Source organism: Nicotiana sylvestris, chromosome 9, assembly GCF_000393655.2.
Source record: "Nicotiana sylvestris chromosome 9, ASM39365v2, whole genome shotgun sequence".
NCBI classification, from domain to species: Eukaryota; Viridiplantae; Streptophyta; class Magnoliopsida; order Solanales; family Solanaceae; genus Nicotiana; species Nicotiana sylvestris.
This window is the reverse complement of record NC_091065.1, coordinates 80,623,079-80,644,919: the sequence shown is the minus strand read 5'-3', so window position 1 is coordinate 80,644,919 and position 21,841 is coordinate 80,623,079. Positions and strand designations below refer to the sequence as shown.

General features: G+C 38.6%; 1 pseudogene; it reads right to left on the bottom strand.

Moving 5' to 3' along the window:
* Positions 1-847: 847 nt before the first annotated feature.
* LOC138877823 (uncharacterized) lies at positions 848-20,715 on the bottom strand (annotated as a pseudogene).
* Positions 20,716-21,841: the final 1,126 nt, after the last annotated feature.

Here is a 21,841-nt window from a genome sequence, read left to right as displayed (position 1 = left end):
CCTTCATCGTGAACGTGAAGGCTAATTCCTTAGCCTCACCAGCTAACCCTTCGCAAACGCGAGGACCTACTCGCGAACGCGAAAGTCAATTTCCTGAAACCCTTCAGCAGTTTTGTGCAACTTTTCAAAACATGAAATGGCCCGATTGACCACCCAAAACTCACCCGAAGCCCTCGGGACCTCAACTTCTGCAATTCCGTTCCGGCTCCTATATCAAAATCTCACCTATCAACCGGAAAACGCCAAAATCTCAATTTTGCCAATTCAAGCCTAAACCTTTCACGAACCTCCAAAATGCATTTCGATCACGCTCCTAACTCCCAAATCACCTAACAGAGCTAAGTAGATCATAAAAATTTTGATCCGAGATCATATACCAACAAGTCAAATCTTGATGAAACTTTTCAAATTTCAAATTTCAAGCTTCAAACTGAGAACTGTTCTTTCAAATTCATTCTGATTACCCTAAAAATCAAAACCAACGATTTACGTAAGTCATAAGCCATCACACGGGGCAAGTCATGCCCCAGAACTGGCGAGCAAAGTGCAAAAGCTCAAAACGACCGATCGGGTCGTTACATGTCGGAACTGATTTAATGTATCGTGTATCAAATGTTCAAGGTCAATAATGAATGAAAATAATAAGCATTAAATAACAATAAATGACACTAAATGTAAATAAAGAGAATGATTCACCCAATATCGAATGAAGTGAATAATTTTTCTTTCTGACAATGATGTAACTATGAGAATATTGGAGACTTTCTCGGATCTGATGGAAAAAATATAAAATAATTAACTAAACGAATATCTTTAGAAATGTGGTGTTTGTATTTATCTAGAGAGTCTACCTTTCAAGAGAGTTCTTATCAGAATCAATAATACATGTCTTTCACCTTCTCTCTCTTTCTATTTATATGGGACATACCCCTAATCAACCAAAAAGTACAAGTACAGAGAATATTCAATGAAATATTCTTCTAAAAATCTTATTATAATACTAGCCGTTACTGTTGCTTTTAACATATAACCTCGGTCGTGATCGATTGCTCGGCAGTGAATTCCATTAGTCATTAGTCGACCTCGGCCATATTACTTCTAATAATACCTCTTTATGCCGAGGTTCCTTAGTCAGATTTTGACCCATACAATGCTAAGAGTGAAGTAGGTAGGACTAATTCATATAGTTGACTCAACTAGTTTGGGATTGAGACGCAGTTGTTGTTGTTGACACCTCCAAAAGAAGCTAATTTTTCAAGAACAGATATAATCCACATTTTGTACAAGACACAAGAGCAGTTACGCTTTCTTCTTTTCATCTATTGTATTGCCTATTTCTTCTTCTTTGATTTCCATAGTATTTCCTTTCTTTCAATATTTATTTCATTTTCTGCAAATGCTTATTATTTGTCAATTTGATCTCATTGTGTTCTCAAGTAGTGGTGCCATATTTACCTGACCCAGTCTCTTCCTATCAAATAAGACTAATACGCTTAAACTATATGATTTTAGACGACAATCAGCAATGGAAAATAAAATATATTCATATCTATACTATGGCCAAAAAAGGTCATTTAATGATGGCGGAAAATAGTAAAAGCAGAAGCCATCAGTTCAGGAACTTTGAGAAGAGAAAACCCAGTAGAATTGTTTCTCCGGAGTCGTTGAATTTACCAATATAGTGTCATGAAGAAACTGCTGTAAACTAAACCATCCCCAACTTAACAAATACACTATTCTGCTAAAAAAAGTACTACTAAGTAAAGTGATAGCCAGGCGGATTAAGTCAAAGCTAGATCTGATATGCCTATAAACTGAGATCAACTAGTCCTCCATCTTTACATATCCTAATACAAAAAGTTAATTTTATCTGACCCAGGCACATGCAAGAACTAATTAGGACATTCATCTGGGTAAGTTTTCACAAACAAATATATATATATATATATATATATATATAAGCTTGTGTTCTGGCGAACTGATACATCACACTTTTATATCATTAATGAATTCAATTCTGCATAAATATAGCGCTCCACCTAGAAAGCATAACCTTAGGTGATGTTGGCTGGAAGGGAAAAGAAAAATTTAGAATGCTAATACTTTAGAAGCAGTTCGAATAAGCAAATAGCAATGATGTACAAGAGATGATATAACCTCGTATAATATGTTGAAAACATCACAAACTCGATAAAAGAAGGTACGAGACATCTAGCATTGTCTACATGTTGGTTTCGTTTTCCTTTAATGGTAGGTCCAACCACTCTTATGATTCAAAACTTCTGCTAGCGTTTTTTCTGCAAGGCTTCACATTAAGTCTGACAAGAAAATACTATTTTCATTAATAAGCATAAAAAATGTATGGTAGAGCTTTTGTTTCCCCTATAAGTGACTAGATAGGTAAGCTTGTCATGTTTTGATGACTAGCAAAAATCAGAGTACTGACACATGGGACTCAGTGCTATATCTAACACTCATATTTTATTTTGCACATAGATAAAAAGACAAATACCATTTCCATAATGTGCTTGCTTCGCCGGCAGGGCTGTTCATAAATACTCTTACTAATATTTTTATAACCAAGAATACTCTACAACTTAAGTAAAATAACCAATACAACCTCAACAACTCAAACAGCTTAGACACCTAATTTTCATTTGTATCCTTTGAGAATTTACAAGGAAATCTAAAAGAAGATCACTATTTTTTTTGAGAATTTGTGGGAGTTGCAAGGAAAATAAAGTGAGAAATTACTCTAGGAACAGCCGTTGTCAGGATCGAAAGTTTAAACTCTTGCTTTCCCTAAAAACCTCGTCATGTCCTTCTCGGGCATCCTCAGCAGATTAAGATTACAAGCTATCCCTTTTCTATTTGTACAAGCTGTCACTATATTAGGTATTCGGTAGGAAAAATTAAGTACACCACAAGTGATCTACAGACAAAAGAATTTCAAAGTTACGCAATGCTTTCAACATTTCACCAGTTATATCTTTTATTTCTTTTCGTGCTAATCTCTCTAACCAAAATTAAGATATAACAGCAAACCAAAGGTCAAATATAACATTTTCGACTATACAAATATGTGCAAATATTCTGAACTTGGATGTTTTGCAGGTAGGTGAGCATAGGCTCAAGTTTTTAACCTGAGATCAAAAAGGGTGTGAGTACTATTGTTTTAAAACACAATACTTCCCCTCCTCCATCTACATTTCTGCAACTTCCCTTCTTTCATCCGTTCACGAGGCTGTAAAAAGATAGAAAGGGGCGAATATCTAGCGGGAGTCATGTCGGTTGTATGCCACGAGGTCTATTTACCTTTACAATATTTTGGAATGTATCATGGCTCTATTTATTCATTAAAAAAAGAGCTCTACATCTCGGATGAACAAATAGGTATGGGGAACCCATATATTGGCATGGCGCCACAAGATTCAACTGATAATGCCGTCCCTTGTTTTTTTTTTGCACTGAAGTAAACAAGCCGGAGACTAAAACCCAAAAGTCTGATTACATCTTGCACAAATGGAATCAAATTTCTGAGCATTCTCCGATCACCGGAAAAACAAAGTACCTAACTTAGTAGAGGCCCCAACTGCCCAACTAAGTAAACAAAATCTTTAATATTTCTCGAGGTAGATGAAGCTGTTCTTGCCATTGTAGTACTAATAAAGTTATTTACCAAAATACTGTAGTTGACATTTGTACTTAATCTGAATGTCAGCAATGCTATTGCTCCTAACTGAATTTGCAAATATGCTTGGTTCATATTCGTTATTGTCTTTCCAAGCGCACAATGTTTTATTTGACTATTTTAAGAAAAGAAAGTCTTTTTCTTAAATCGAATGATACGAACATTTAGAATATCAACATGGGAAGGCTTTCTCTAATTATAATCGAAGTAATAACACTGAGCAATTCATCTCTTTTGCAAATTTCACCAATCAAATCATACAGAAACGCACCTCAAATGTTTGTTTGCACAAAGTGTTAACCTTCAATATTCCACATACGTCTCAGCACCAGTGAGGAGATCAAGTTGTAGATCAAATCACGAATCAACTGATAGCTTCTTATGTAATACTCCTTCTGGGTCGTTCCTGAATCCTGATTTATAGCCACTCTTTGCCTTTTCCCTCCAAAACATGTTCGGTCTGATATATAAGGGGGGGAAAGGTAAAAAATATTTTGATTTTATCAACTGTTATACTTTGGATTGAATCATTCACAACTTACCATTAGCAAATCATTTATTTGTAATGGAGATAATTTTAAACTATTACAAAAAAAATAGAGGGATAAATTTAGACATTTGTTCAAAGTATTATGACTCGTAAGCATAGATGATTCTAGATCGGATAAAAAAGTAATTCATTTAGTTATTTTTCATGTACTATTTTACCTGAACCGTTTACAACTTTATACGCTTAGGGTTGTTTGGTAGCATATATTAGAGAAAATAATATATGTATTAGCTTTGGTATTATTAATCTCTTATTTGGTATTATTTTTCAACTTATATTAGTTATACATTCTATTCAATACTATGCTTATAAATAGCAAGCCATGGCATTAGCAATGCCTTGATTTTTAATATATGGATAAGTATGTATAAAGATATTGCTTCCCTTTCAAAACCATTTCCAAATATAAAGCTAAAGAATATAGAGGGTATTTTTATAAACAGATAATTTTAAAAAATATATATGCAATGCATGTTATTTTTAATACTCTAAATCAATCAATCGATAAAAATAATCTCAACATTATTAATACACCATATTCAGTACTACTCTTATGCACCATACCAAACGATCCCTTACAATATCAGAACAAATTAGTCAATTATGTAGGTATAATAGCTTGTTTGGCCACATATTTAAAATCAACTTATTTGAAAAGTGCTTTTCAAAAAAGTATATTTGGTGTAAGCATTTTGTATTTGGCTTATTAATTTGAAAATCACTTTTGATCAACAATTAGTGTTTGGTTAAGCTTTTAAAAAGTGCTTCAAAGTATTTTTTTTAAATATTTTTCAAAAAGAATTTTTAGGAAAAAGTTATTTTTTCGACTTCTCAAAAAATTGTTTATGCTTCTACTCAAAAATAATTTTTTTTCCTTCTAAAAGCTTAGTCAAATACTTTAACTTTGAAAAAAGTACTTTTGACAAAAAAATACTTTTGGCCAAAAAGAAACTTGGCTAAATAGGCTATAAGTCCTTTCCATTCTTGTCACGACCCCAAAACCAACCCGGTCGTGATGGCGCCTATCATGGAAGTATGCACCTTGAATTGAACTCGACGAATTGCGTTTTGCCAGAGAAATGTTTTTAGAAAGATTCTCTATTGGTAATTCAAAAATAGAAAGAATATAAATAAAGGCGCATACGCGGCCAGTCGACACATTCCCAAACTAATTCGACATTTCATAATAAAGATATTTTTAAGTTATTAATTAATAAAACTTCACAGCATAAGTCTAAATAACAAAGTGCGGAAAGAAACAAAAGCACGACATCGGGTGTCACAAGTCACGAGCATCTACTAAGGACTATCTGATAACAATTAAGACTATTACAGTCTGAAAACCACTAAGATAGTCTAAAGGAAGATAGGAGGGAGAAGAGCAAGGCTGCGATAGCCATGCAACTATCTTGCCAACTCCAAAATATCCACGTCAGATGAAAGATCAGCACTCGCTATCACGTCCAGCAACCCCTGGATTTGCACACAAGGTGTAGGGAGTAATGTGAGTACGCCAACTCAGTAAGTAATAAAGGTAAATATAGACTGAGCAGTAAGAAACATTTAAAATCCACATCATGAAATCTCAGTAAGTACAACATGCTTTCACATCAGTATATGAGTCAACCATCTCGTTTAAAATCCAATTTCGGTAAAAATCGTTTAAAGATATTTTTCAATAGTTTCAACAAAGGTTCAATGAAATTTAGAGTAAAAGTGATGAAAATCGTAAACAGCCCCTCGAAAAAAACATGAATCATAAACCGCCCCTCGGGCATAACGACTTAGAATCAACCCCTCGGGCATAACGTCACTTAGAATCAACCCCTCGGGCAAACCTCATAGTTACTCGTAAACCGCCCATCGGGCACAAAATGAATTAAGAATAGTCCCTCGGCCAAAACATCATGATAACAGCAAGGTCGGGAATCCAAACTAGAGTAAGAATTTAAGAAGTAAATGCGAAAGCAATAACAATAAGAAATTGAACGAGTAGAATTAAAGTGCAGAAAATAAAGGATATGGGAAAATTCAGAGAAAGAATTCCAAGAACTTCCAAGAATGCAAGTTCTATAGTCTTGACAAGATCCAAGCAATAATGTTTTGATTTATTGAAGAGATCAAATGCCTTTACTTAAAAACAAATCAAAAACAATAGATTCGGATCTTGACCGCTTTACGAGTAACTTGAGACAACAATTAATAACTAGTATTAATCGACTTCTAAGAATACCATAAAGGAATCAATGATATCACATTCAGTTTGTCCATCAGTTTGTGGGTGACAAGAAGTAGAAAACAACAATTTAGTGCCTAACTTCCCCCAAAATACACGCCAAAAGTGGCTCAAAAAATTAGCATCCCTATCACTAACAATATTTATAGGTATACCATGCAATTTAACAACTTCTTTTATTAATATATCAGCAACATGTGAAGCATCATTAGTCTTTAAATAAGTAATAAAATGAGCCATTTTGGAGAACCTATCTACCACAACAAATATACTATCCTTACTATACCTTGTTCTAGGAAAACCTAACACAAAATCCATAGAAATATCAATCCAAGGTGAAGTAGGAACATGTAATGGCGTGTAAATACCATGTGGTAACACTTTAGATTTAGCTTGTTTACATTCCAAACATTGTGCACACACTCTTTCAACATCTTTTCTCATGCCAGGCCAAAACAAATTTTCAGCAAGTATGTCTAGCGCCTTTGGGACTCCAAAGTGACCCATAAGGCCTCCACAATGTGCTTCCCTTACAAATATTTCACGTAAAGAGCATTTAAGAATACACAACTTATTTTCCTTAAAAGAAACCCATCTTGAAGATTAAACCTCTCAAAAGGACCCAATTTACAATGTGCAAAAATCTTGCCAAAATCAACATCATTAGCATAAAGTCCCTTGATTTGATCAAAACCCATCAATTTAGAAGTCAGAATAGCAACTAAGACATACCTTCTTGAAAGTGCATCAGCAACAACATTCTCTTTCCCTTGTTTGTAAGAAATTACATAAGGAAAAGTTTCAATGAATTCAACCCACTTAGCATGCCTCCTACTAAGCTTACCTTGACTCTTCAAGTACTTCAAGGATTCATGGTCAGTTTTAATGACAAACTCTTTTGGCCACAAGTAATGTTGCCATGTGGCTAAAGCCCTTACCAAAGCATATAGCTCTTTGTCATAAGTGAAATAGTTCAATGTGGCTCCACTAAACTTCTCACTAAAGTAGGCAATAGGTTTAGAATCTTGCATTAAAACAGCACATATTCCTTTGCCAGAAGCATCACATTCAATTTCAAAAGATTTAGAGAAATCAGGCAATTGTAACAAAGGAGCAAAACATAACTTTTCTTTCAACAAGTTAAAAGTATCATTTTTTTTTCCCCATGTAAAAATCTTATCTTTTTTAATAACTTCAGTTAAAGGAGAAGCAATGGTGCTAAAGTCTCTCACAAACCTCTTATAAAAACTAGCAAGTCCATGAAAACTCCTAACTTCAGTTACACACTTAGGTTTAGGCCATTCCTTATTGCTTTGATTTTCTCTTCATCAACCTCAATTCCTTTAGAACTAACTACAAAACCCAAGAAAATCACACGATCCACACAAAAAGTACACTTTTTAAGATTAGCAAATAAAAGTTGCTTTCTAAGAACTTCAAAAACTTGTTTTGGGTATTCTACATGCTCCTCTAAAGTGTTAGAAAAGATCAAGACATCATCAAAGTATACCACAATAAATTTTCATGAAAATCCTTAAAGATATGATTAATTAATCTCATGAAAGTGCTAGGTGCATTAGTCAAGCCAAAGGGCATAACTAACCACTCATAAAGCTCATATTTGGTCTTAAAAGCAGTTTTCCATTCATCTTCGGGATACATAAATATGATGGTAACCAATTTTTAGATCAATTTTAGAAAAGATTTTGGATCCATGTAATTGATCCAACATGTCATCAAGACGAGGAATAGGATGACAATACTTTACCATTATCTTGTTGATTGCTCTATAATCCACGCACATCCTCCAAGTTCCATTATTTTTGGGTAACAATAGGACGGGAACACAACAAGGGCTCATGCTCTTTCTCACAAAGCCTTTATCAAGCAACTCCTCAATTTGACTTTAAAGCTCTTTTGTCTCTTCTGGATTACTCCTATAAGCAAGCCTATTTGGGATTTGTGATCCAGGCACAAAATCAATTTGATGCTCAATGCCACGTATAGGCGGCAATCCATTAGGAATATCTTCAGGAAAGACATCTTCAAAATCCTGCAAAAGAGAAGAAATACTACTTGGCAAAGAAGAAGTTAGTAACTCGAAATTAATCAAAGCTTCTTTGTAAGTAAGTAGTATTATGGGCAACCCCTCTTTTCTTTCATTTAAATACTCTTTGGATTTTATATAGAAATTCTCTTTTTTCCTTTCCTTAGCCATTTTCCCCTCACCAAGACCTTCTATTTTTTCACTCAAACCCCTTTTTATCTCTTCTCTCAAATTGCTATCCTCTCTCTCTTTCTCTCGGCCATCTCTTTTTTTTTCTAACTTTGGGCCCCCTTTCTTTTCTTTTCCCTCAAGCTCACTTTGTATCCCTCCCCTTGGTTTTCCCATTGTTTCCCTTAATCTCTTCTGATCTTCAAACACTCGAGAAGGAGATAAAGGTGCAAGAGTAAATTTCTTGCCATTAAGCTCAAGAGAATATCTATTCTTCCTTCCATCATGAAAAACATTCCTATCATACTGCCAAAGACGACCTAGTAAGATATGACAAGCTTGCATAGGGATTATGTCACAGAGAATTTCATCCTCATACTACCAACATTGAATGAAATCATGCATTGTTTGTTTACCTTTAGTTCACCACTATCATTTAACCATTTCAGTCTATAGGGAGTAGGGTGTTTCATGCATTCAAGTCCCAATTTTTCCACAAAGTATGAACTCACCACATTAGCATAACTACCACTATCAATGATCATAGAACACGTTTTCCCCTTTATCCCACACCTAGTATGAAATATATTTTCCCTTTGTTCCTCACTAATGCTTCCCAAATTGATAGTCATAATCTTCCTAACTACCCCATTCATGCCATCATTATAAGGTATTTCTATTTCATCTTCATCTTTACTCACACCTCTCTTCTCTTCCTCACATTTATTACTCTCGTATTCCACTCATAATCTTCCTAGCCACCCCAATCATACCAGTATGAGGCAATTCTACATCGTCTTCATCACTCATATCTCCCTTTTCTTCTTCTCCCTCACTTTTTTCACTCTCATATCCCCCATCATCCCTAAGAATGATGTTTTTTATACTTGGACATTCATGCATCATATGTCCTCTTCCTTTACATTTATGACATTGAATAGAATTAGAAGGTGTAGAAGGTTTAGGGTTAAAGGTTTTACCTCCCTCTTTGTTCTCAAATTTTCCTTAACCCTTGTCTTCTTGAGGTCTAGAAGAACTATGCATCTCTTGATTCGGCCATGGCTTCTTGGAGATGGTGTTTGACCTACCTTTCCACGAGCTAGTTTGCTTTCTTTTATTTTGCTTTTCTACCTTTACAGACAAATCAACTAACTCATCTATTGTTACAGATTGTTATAATTCTACTACATCAGTTATTTCCTTATTTAAACCATTTAAAAACCTAGCCATTGTAGCCTCTTCTTCCTCCATACAGCTAGCTTGGATCATAGCCATATCCATAGCCTTAAAGTATTCATCCACAGACATGGACCGTTGCTTCAATGTTTGATGTGATGACCTAAAAGGTCATCACTTGATTTACGAGTAAATTCTGTGTTCTAAGGCCTTAGAAGCCTCCTTTTTACTCACCTCGATTTGCGTACACGGTCCGGGCACATATCCGAAATGTTTTTATGTAGAAATGTGATGAAAATATTAATTTGGCCTTAAAATTTGAATTTAAGTTGACTTCGGTCAATATTTTGGGTAAACGGACCTGGATCTGTGGTTTGACGATCCCGGAGGGTCTGTAGAAAAATATGGGACTTGGGCGTATGCCCGGAATCGAATTCTGAGGTCCCAAGCCCGAGAAATAAATTTTTGAAAGAAATTATTTTATTGAAAATATAAGAGTTTTTGGAAATTTGATTATATTTTAAATTTATGGTATCGGGCCCGTATTTTGGTTTCGGAGCCCAGTATAGGTACAATATTACATTTAAGATGCGACTGTAAAATTTGGTAAGAAACAGAAGTCGTTTGATGTGATTCGGACCCGTAGTTGTGAAATTTGATACTTTGAAAGTTTTGATATTTTTCTTAGATTTCTATGCTAATTCGTTGTTTAAGATGTTATTTTGGCAATTTGAACGCATGAACAAGTCCGTATGTTATTTTTAGACTTGCGTGCATATTTGGTTTAGAGCCCCGAGGGCTCGGGTGAGTTTCAGATAGGCGTCGGGGTGATTCGAACTTAGAAAATCTGGTGTTTTTGCTGTTTGCTGGTGTCCAGGTTTTTGTTCTGTGCGATCACATAGGTAGGTTCGCGATAGCATAAAGTTAATTCTGGGGGTCATCATTTGTTCTATGCGATTGCATAGGTAGGTCCGCGATAGCATAGAGTTAATTCTGGGGGTCGTCATTTGTTCTATGCGATTGCATAGGTAGGTCCGCGATAACATATAGTTAGGGGGTCATCATTTGTTCTATGCGATTGCATAGGTAGGTCCGCGATAGCATAGATTTAATTCTGGGGGTCACCATTTGTTCTATGCGAATGCATCCAATCATGTGCGAACGCATAGGTTCCCTACCTAGTTATTTTAAAACAGTAGCAAAACGGGATTTCTTCAAAACTTCATAACTTTTTCACTTTAACTCGAACTTGGGCGATTTTTGAAGAGGGATTTCACCACAAAGCCATATGTATGTGTTCTTAGACTTGTTTTCTTCAATTTCCATTAACACCCATTAGATTTCTAGGCCTAAATCATGATTCTTTATGGTAGAAATTAGGGATTTGGGTAGAGTTAAGGCTTTTTGAATAATTGGAATTTAGACCTTGTTTTGAGGTCGGATTCCAAAACTAATTACATATTCGGGCTTGTGGGTGAATAGGTGATCGGATTTTGGTCCAAACCTCGAGTTTTGACCAAGCGGGCCCGGGATCGATTTTTGAATTTTTGGAAAAAAATGATAGAAAACCTATAATTAAGCATTGAGTATGAATTATTTAGCATTTATTGATGTTGTTAAATCAATTTGGACTAGATAAGAGTTATTTGGAGGCGAATTCTAAAGGAAAATCGGTGTTTGAAGCTTGAGTTGGCCGTAGAAGTTTGAGGTAAGTGTTTGGTCTAATCTTAACTTGAGGATTAGGAGTCGTGTCTTATTTGCTACGTGTTAACTGTGGAGTACGATGTATAGGCATGGTGACGAGTATCTATACGTTGGTGTCAAGCATACCCATGAGTCTTGTATTATAATTTTTATGACTCCGTTGTGGTTTATTCGTGCTTCATATGAGAATTTTATTATTGTTCCTTTGTCGGGATGTTGTTGTGATATTGTTGTTCCCTTGCCGGGATATTGTTGTGATATTATTGTTTCCTTGCTGGGATGTTGTTGTAATATTATTATTCCCTTGTCGGGATATTGTTATTATGCTATTGTTCCCTTGCCGGGATTCTTTTATGATTGGTGTTGATAAATGAAATGGGAGCGGGTTGCATGCCTGCAACGGTAATAAATGAAATGAAAGCGGGTTGCACGCCTGCAACGGTAATACATGAAATGAGAGTGGGTTGCATGCCTGCAACGGTAATATATGAAATGGGCACGGGTTGCTTGTTCCAATGGTACTATATGAAATGGGAGCGGGTTGTATGCCTGCAATTGTACTATATGAAATGGGATAGGGTTGCACGCCATCAACGGTATTACATGTGTACTTGTTCTTCTTATTTCCTTATCTTTTGCTCGTAATTGATTTATGGCGTTCCTTACATTTATCTACTGTTATTCTGTTGTTATCTGTTACTCCCTGTAGCATGTTTCCCCCGCCTAACTTTAGCTGTAATTATATGCTTCTATTTCTGCTGTATACGATTTAACTGCACAGGTTTATTTGGTAGTCTGGTCCTAGCCTCGTCACTACTTCACCGAGGTTAGGCTAGGCACTTACCAGCACATGGGGTCAGTTGTTCTGATACTACACTCTGCACTGTGTGCAGATACTGATACCGGAGCATTTGGACAGCAGTGAGGGTGTTGTCTTCAGTCCATTCAGGCGACCTGAGGTAGTCCTGCAGATGTCCGCGGCCGTGCTAGAGGCTGAGGCATGAGCAGAGCTTAGCCTAGAGCAGCAGCACCAACGACAGAGCCTCAGGTTGAGTATGATGATGAAGTTCCGGCCCAGGCAGTTCCGGTGGGCCCAGCTCAGGTCCCAGAGGGGTTCATTGCTACCCCAGTACTCTAGGATGCTCTGGTCCGTCTAGTGGGCCTTATGGAGAGTGTCACCCGGGCAGGCTTGCTTCTTTAGCACTAGCCATCTCTCAGGCTGGAGGAGGAGCCTAGACTCCTGCTACTCGCACTCCGAAGCAGATGGCTCCCCAGTTTTAGACTCCAGCAACTCAGCCAGTTGGAGCAGTTCAGCCGGGTATGGTAGCTTAGACCGGTGATGGAGCGGCTATGTCTGCTGATGCCTTGTGGAGATTGGACAGGTTCACCAAGCTCTTCACTACCACTTTCAGCGGTGCATCTTTTGAGGAAACCTAGGATTATTTAGACAACTGTCATGAGGTTTTAAGAACATGGGGATAGTGGAGACCAATGGGGTCGACTTTGCTACTTTTTGCTTATCTGGATCCGCCAAGACTTGGTGGAGGGATTATTGTTTGGCTAGACCAGTTGGGTCACCAGCTTTGACTTGGGACCAGTTTTCTCAGCTATTTTTGGAAAAATTTCTTCCTATCACTCAGAGAGAGATCTATCGAAGGTAGTTCGAGCATCTCCAGCAGGGTTCTATGACTATTACTCAATACGAGACCAGATTTATTGACTTGGCCGGTCATGCTCTTCTTATACTTCCCACTGAGAGAAAGAGAGAGTGAGGAGGTTCATTGAGGGACTCATTCAGCCTATTCGACTTCAAATGGCTAAGGAGACGGGGAGTGAGATTTTCTTTAAGGATGCGGTCAATGTGTCCAGGATGGTGAGATGGTTCTATCACAGGGAGGTGGTTAGGGGTCTGATAAGAGGCTTCGTCATTCAGGCAGATTCAGTGGTGCCTCGTCTGGAGTCAAGGATTTTTTTGGTAGAGGCCATCCTCCTAGTCCTTTTCAGTCAGCACTTCAGGCTTCTTACAGTGCCCCAGGTGGACGTGGTTCTCACATGCAGTATTCCGATCAGCAGTCCTACAGTGCATCACCAGCTCCTATCAGTGCATCTCTGCTTCAGAGTTTTCAGGGTCGTCAGCCCCAACAGCCGAGGGCTTGTTTTACTTGTGGAAACACAAGGCACATTACTAGATATTGCCCTCGAGCACCGAGCAGTTCTCAGCACCAGGGTTCTCATGCCATGGTTCAGGCACCGAGTGTTCCACTGCCTGCTCATCTAGCTAGATGTGGAGGTAGAGGTGCTAGATGTGGAGGTAGAGGTGCTAGAGGTGGAGATAGAGGTATTAGAGGTGGAGGTAGAGGTATTAGAGGTGGAGGCCAGCCAGCAGTAGGCCGTCCCAGAGATATAGTTTAGAGTGGTGGGGCCCAGCCCCGATGTTATGCTCTTCCAGCCAGGCCTGAGGCTGAGGCTTCCGATGTAGTTATCACAGGTACTGTTCTGGTTTGTAGTAGGGATGCTTTAGTGCTATTTGATCCAGGGTCTATATACTTCTATATGTCATCTTATTTTGCACTGTATTTGATCATGCCTAGTGATTCTTTGAGTGCTCATGTATATGTGTCAACATCGGTGGGTGATTCTATTATGGTAGATCGTGTCCATCGTTCTTGTATAGTTGTGATTGGGGGTCTTGAGACTCGAGTAGACTTGTTACTTCTGGACATGGTTGATTTTGATATCATATTGGGGATGGACTGGTTATCACCTTACCATGCGATCTTGGACTGTCATGCCAAGATTGTGACCTTAGCCTTGCCGGGGTTGCATCGTTTAGAGTGGAGAGGGACTCCTGGTCATTCTACCCGTAGTGTTATCTCACATATGAAGGCTCGGCGCATGGTCGAGAAGGGGTCTTTGGCCTATTTGGCATATGCTCGTGATTCTAGTACCGAGGTTCCTTCTATTGATTCTGTGTGTGTTGTTCGTGAGTTTCCTGAGGTATTTCCTTCAGACCTACTGGGTATGCCACCCGATAGGGATATTGACTTTTGCATTGATTTGGCTCTAGGCACTCAGCCCATTTATATCCCGCTGTATCGTATGGCCCCGCCTAAGTTGAAATAATTAAAGGAGCAGTTGCAAGAATTGCTTAAGAAAGGCTTCATTAGACTTAGTGTCTCGCCTTGGGGTGCGCCAGTGTTGTTTATTAAGAAGAAGGACGGATCGATGCGAATATGTATAGATTACCGGCAGTTGAACAAGGTTACAATCAAGAATAAGTATCCATTACCGAGGATTGATGATTTGTTTGATCATCTACAGGGTGCCAAGGTATTTTCGAAGATTGACTTGAGATCTGGCTACCATCAGTTGAGGATTAGGGCATCCAATGTCTCTAAGATGGCTTTCCGCACTCGGTACGGGCATTATGAGTTCTTTGTGATGTCATTTGGGTTGACCAATGCCCTAGCAGTTTTTATGGATTTGATGAACCAAGTGTTCAGGCCTTACTTGGATTCATTCGTGATAGTCTTCATTGATGATATTTTGATTTATTCCCACAGCTGGGAGGAGCATGAGCAGCATCTGAGAGTTGTTCTTCAGACTTTGAGAGATAGTCAGTTGTATGCTAAGTTTTCAAAGTGCGAGTTTTGGTTGGAGTCAGTTTCTTTCTTGGGTCATGTTGTTTCAGTAGAGGGTATTCAAGTAGATCAAAAGAAGATAGAGGCAGTCAAGGACTAGCCTAGACCCACATCAGCTATAGAGATCCGGAGTTTCTTGGGTTTGGCAGGCTATTATCATCAGTTTGTGGAGGGGTTATCATCTATTGCAGCCCCGATGACCAGGTTGACCCAGAAGGGTTCCCAGTTCAGGTGGTTGAATGAGTGCGAGACAAGCTTTCAAAAGCTCAAGACAGCTTTGACGACGACGCCAGTGTTGGTTTTGCCCACAGGTTCAAGGCCATATATAGTTTATTATGATGCATCTCGTATTGGACTTGGTACGGTGTTGATGCAGGATAGCAAGGTCATTGCTTATGCTTCATGTCAGTTGACGATTTATGAGAAGAACTATCCGGTCTATGATTTGGAGTTAGTAGCAATTGTTCATGCGTTGAAGATTTGGAGGCATTATCTGTATGGCATGGCATATGAGGTGTTCACGTATCACAAGAGTTTGCAATACTTATTCAAGCAGAAGGAGGTGATTGGAGCTATTGAAAGACTATGATATCACCATCTTATATCATCCAGGGAAGGCCAATGTGGTGGCCGATGCTTTGAGTAGGAAGTCAGCCAGTATGGGCAGTCTTGCGTATATTCCGGTCGGTGAGAGGCCGCTTGCTTTGGATATTAAGGCTTTGGCTAATCAGTTCATGAGGTTGGATGTTTCTGAGTCCAGCCGTGCATTAGCTTGCATAGTCGCACATTCTTATTTATTGGAGCGTATCCGAGATCGGCAGTATGATGATCCTCATTTGTGTGTCCTCAGAGACACGGTGCAGCACGGTGGTGCCAAGCAGGTTACATTAGGAGATGATGGATTTTTTAGGCTTCAGGATCGAGTTTGTGTGCCTAATATGGATGGACTCCGAGAGTTGATTTTAGAGAAGGCCCATAGTTCCCGGTACTCTATTCATCCAGGCACCGCTAAAATGTATCAGGATTTGTGGCAGCACTATTGGTGGTGGAGGATGAAGAAGGATATTGTTGCGTATGTGGCATGGTGTTTGAATTGTCAGTAGGTAAAGTACGCGCATCAGAGACCTAGTGGTTTGTTTCAGAGGATTGAGCTTCCCGAGTGGAAGTGGGAGCGTATCACTATGGACTTTGTTGTTGGACTCCCACGGACTCAGAGGAAGTTTGATGAAGTGTGGGTTATTGTTGATAGGTTGACTAAGTTAGCACATTTCATTCTTGTGGCAGTCTCCTATTCTTCTGAGAGGTTAGCTGAGATCTATATGCGGGAGATTGTTCGTCTTCATGGTGTTCCTGTGTCTATCATTTCTAATCAAGGTACGCAGTTTACCTCGCCTTTCTAGAGAGTAGTTCAGCGAGAGTTGGGCACACGGGTCAAGTTGAGCACAACATTTCATCCTCAGATGGACATGCAGTCCGAGCGTACTATTCAAATTTTGGAGGATATGCTCTGAGCTTGTGTCATTGACTTTGGAGGCTCGTGGGATCAATTTTTGCCTTTAGCAAAGTTTGCCTACAACAACAGTTACCAGTCGAGTATCCAGATGGCTCCTTATGAGGCTTTGTATGGTAGGTGGTGTCGGTCGTCAGTTCGATAGTTTGAGCAGGAAGAGGCTCAGTTGTTGGGTACGGATCTAGTACAGGATGCCTTGGACAAGGTCAGGATCATTCAGGATAGGCTTCGTATAGCTCAATCCAGGAAAAAGAGTTATGCCGACCGTAAGGTTCGTGATGTGGCATTCATGGTTGGCGAGTGGGTGTTGCTTCGAGTGTCGCCTATAAAGGGCGTGATGAGATTTGGAAAGTAGGGCAAGCTTATCCCTAGGTTCATTGGCCCGTTTGAGATTCTTGATCGAGTGGGAGATGTGGCTTACAGACTTGCGTTGCTGCCGAGTTTATGAGTCGTGCATCCAATGTTTCATGTGTCCATGCTTTGGAAATATCACGGTGATCCATCCCACGTGTTAGACTTCAGCACTGTCCAGTTGGACAAGGACTTGTCATATGAGGAGGAGCTGGTAGCTATTCTAGACCGGCAGGTTCGTCAAATGAGATCAAAGAGTTTCCCTTCTGTTCGTGTTCAGTGGAGAGGTCAGCCTACTGAGGCATCAACCTGGAAGTCCGAGTCCGATATGCGGAGCTGTTATCCCTATCTTTTCCCTGACTCAGGTACTTCCTTCTTATGTCCGTTCGAGGACGAACGGTTGTTTTAGAGGTGGAGGATGTGATGACCCAAAAGTTTATCACTTGATTTACGAGTAAATTCTGTGTTCTGAGGCCTTAGAAGCCTCCTTTTTCCTTACCTCGATTTGTGTGTGCGGTCCGGGCTCATATTCGGAACGCTTTTATGTGGAAATGTGATGAAAATATTAATTTGGCCTTAAAAATTGAATTTAAGTTGACTTTGGTCAACATTTTGGATAACCGGACATGGACCTATGATTTGACGGTCCCGGAGGGTCCGTAGGAAAATATGGGACTTAGGCATATTCCCGGAATCGAATTCCGAGGTCCCAAGCCCGAGAATGAATTTTTGAAAGAAATTATTTTACTAAAAATATAAGAGTTTTTGAAATTTGATTATATTTGAAATTTAAGGTATCGGGCCCGTATTTTGGTTCCGGAACCCGATACATGTTCAATATGACATTTAATATGCGTCTGTGAAATTTGGTAAGAAATGGAAGTCGTTTGATGCGATTCGGACCCGTAGTTGTGAAATTTGATACTTTGAAAGTTTTGAGATTTTTCTTAGATTTCTATACTAAATTCATTGTTTAAGATATTATTTTGGCGATTTGAATACACGAGCAAGTCTGTATGATATTTTTAGACTTGCGTGCATATTTGGTTTAGAGCCCCGAGGGCTCGGTTGAGTTTTGGATAGGCGTCGGGGTGATTCGAACTTAGAAAATCTGGTGTTTTTGCTGTTTGCTGGTGTCAAGGTTTTTGTTCTATACGATCGCATAGGTAGGTCCGCGATAGCATAGAGTTAATTCTGGGTGTCATCATTTGTTCTATGCGATTGCATAGGTAGGTCCGCGATAGCACAGAGTTAATTCTGGGGGTCATCATTTGTTCTATGCGATTGCATAGGTAGATCCGCGATAGCATAGAGTTAATTTTAGGGGTCATCATTTGTTCTATGCGATTGCATAGGTAGGTCCGCGATAACATAGAGTTAATTCTGGGGGTCATCATTTGTTCTAAGCGATTGCATAGGTAAGTTCACGATAGCATAGAGTTAATTCTGGGGGTCGTCATTTGTTCTATGCGAACGCATCCAATCGTGTGCGAACGCATAGGTTCCCTGCGCAGTTATTTTAAAACAGTAGCAAAACGGGATTTCTTCAAAACATCATAACGTTTTCACTTAAACTCGAACTTGGGCGATTTTTGAAGATGGATTTCACCACAAAGCCATAGGTATGTGTTCTTAGGCTTGTTTTCTTCAATTTCCATTAACACCCATTAGATTTCTAGGCCTAAATCATGATTCTTTATGGTAGAAATTGGGGATTTGGGTAGAGTTAGAGCTTTTTGAATAATTGGAATTTAGACCTCTTTTTGGGGTCGGATTCCGAAACTAATTGCATATTCAGGCTCATGGGTGAATGGGTGTGATTGGGTTTTGGTCCGAACCTCGTGTTTTGACCAAGCGGGCCCGAGATCGATTTTTGACTTTTTGGGAAAAATGATAGAAAACTTATAATTAAGCGTTGGGTATGAATTCTTTAGTATATATTGAGGTTGTTAAATTAATTTGGAGGCGAATTCTAAAGGAAAAGCGGTGTTTGAGGCTTGAGTTGGCCGTAGAAGTTTGAGGTAAGTGTTTGGTCTAACCTTAGCTTGAGGGATTAGAAGTCGTGTCTTATTTGCTATGTGTTAACTGTGGAGTACGACGTATAGGCATAGTGACGAGTATCTATACTTTCGTGTCAAGCATGTCCGTGAGTCTTGTATTGTAATTTTTATGACTCCGTTGTGGTTTATTCGTGCTTCATATGAGAATTTTATTATTGTTCCCTTGCCGGGATGTTGTTGTGATATTGTTGTTCCCTTGCCGGGATGTTGTTGTGATATTATTATTTCCTTGCCGGGATGTTGTTGTAATATTATTGTTCCCTTGCGGGGATGCTGTTATTATGCTATTGTTCCCTTGCCGGGATTCTTTTATGATTGGTGTTGATAAATGAAATGGGAGCGGGTTGCACGCCTGCAACGGTAATACATGAAATGAGAGCGGGTTGCATGCCTGCAATGGTAATACATGAAATGGGAGCGGGTTGCACGCCTGCGGCGATAATATATGAAATGGGAACAGGTTGCACGCCTGCAATGGTACTATATGAAATGGGAGCGGGTTGCACACCTTTAACAGTACTATATGAAATGGGATCGGGTTGCATGTCTGCAACGGTATTACATGTGTACTTGTTCTTCTTATTTCCTTATCTTTTGCTCGTAATTGATTTATGGCGTTCCTTACATTTCTCTACTGTTATTATGTTGTTATTTGTTACTCCCCGCAGTATGTTTCCCCCGCCTAACTTTAGTTGTAATTATCTGCTTCTATTTCCACTGTATATGATTTAACTGCACAGTTTATTTGGTAGTCTGGTCCTACCCTCCTCACTACTTCGCCGAGGTTAGGCTAGGCACTTACCAGCACATAGGGTCAGTTGTGTTGATACTACACTCTGCATTGTGTGTAGATACTAATACCGGAGCGTTTGGACCGCAGTGAGGGTGTTGTCTTCAGTCCATTCAGGCAACCCGAGGTAGTCTTGTAGACGTCTGCGGGCCTTGGCGTCTCCTCCTATCTTTTCTCTTTCTGTTTTTACTTATTTAGAGACAGACTTATGTATTTCAATTCAGACCTTATTTGTAATATTCTTAGATAGTTTGTGACTTGTGACACCAAATTTTGGGTAGTATTGTACTTCAGATTATGTAGCAGTGTTTGGTTGAATTATTAAGTTTTTCGTCTTCCGCAATTCTGGTTATTTAATTTATTCCGCTATTTAATCACTTATTCTTTTAAATTGTTGAACATGTTTAATAAAAGGAAGGTAATGATTTTACAATATTTGGCTTACCTAGCTTCCACGAGTAGGCGCCATCACGACTCCCGAGGGTGGGAAATCTGGGTCGTGACATTTGAAGACGTTGTTGTAGCTCTCTTTGAAAGTGTGATGACACAAATCTTTTCCTCATCACCCTCTTCATCTCAGACCAAGTAGCAATTGGTGTTTGTTCTTCTTGCAATCTATCCCTAGTAAGCTTTTTCCACCAAATAGCAGCATAGCCAGAAAACTCAACAACAACAAGTTTAAACTTTTTACCCTTAGAGTAGTTGTGACAGTCAAAGATGGCTTCAACCTTTCTCTCCCAATCAAGATACAAGTCTGGATCCCTTGTTCCCTTGAAAGATGGCATCTTCATCTTTATACTACTTATTGTCATCTTCTACTCTACCTCTTTGTCCCCTCCTATCTCTTCTCACCCTATCAAAATCAATATTATTAAAGTCATCTATAGGGTTTTCTTGATTTACAATGGGAGCAAGGGTTCCATTTCTCCTAGCTTGGGGCCTAACATTATTTCCCCTCTTAAGTTCCGTTATTGTATCATTTTTCTCAGCAATGGTGTCCCTCATTTCTTGGAATTGCAAATTCCACCTTTCGAATTGTTGATGCATAGCTTGCAAGGTAAAATCATTTCTTGCTTTGATTTCGGCTTCTCGGAGAACCCTTTGTTCATCATCACTACCTGTACGCGACATCTTAAAAAAATAATTAAATTATATCCCACAAATTAGCTTTTCCCTCAATTGTTCTCACATGCACTTGCCTTTTTCCTCTAGAAATGACCTTTGAACAAAATACTTTGTAGATTTATAATTAAACCCAACTCGTATGAAGTTCTTAGTAGTAAAATATAGATTTTGGGGGAACGAATGAAAGAAGAACCAAATCCTAGAACTAATAGGCTCGGTTATAACAAGACACGAACAAAATAGGAAAGGACTATATATTTAGATCAGAAAGAGTAAGAAAAATTGATTATTGTTTTCTTATCTTTGAAATCTAGGATCCCCTCTTCTTGTTTCCTTTGTTAATTTTTGGAAACAAATTAAATACAAAAGAAATTTTTTGGAGAGCAAACAATTCTTTTCTTTTCTTTTTTTTAACTGATTCTCATTTTTTAACCTTTTTTCAAGTTACTATTAACGATGCTAGAGTAACGTTTTTTTTTTGCTCTTAGTATTCAAGAAATCCCAAGAATTATCAAGAACGAAATCTTGATAGAACCACTCTAATACCACTTGATAATAGCAAGGTCGGGAATCCAAATTAGAGTAAGAATTTAAGAAGTAAATGCGGAAGTAATTACAATAAGAAATTGAACGACTAGAATTAAAGTGTAGAAAATAAAGGATATCGGAAAATTCAGGGAAAGAATTCCAAGAACTTCCAAGAACGCAAGTTCTATAGCCTTGACAAGATCCAAGCAATAACGTTTTGATTTATTGAAGAAATCAAACGCCTTTACTTAAGAACAAATCAAA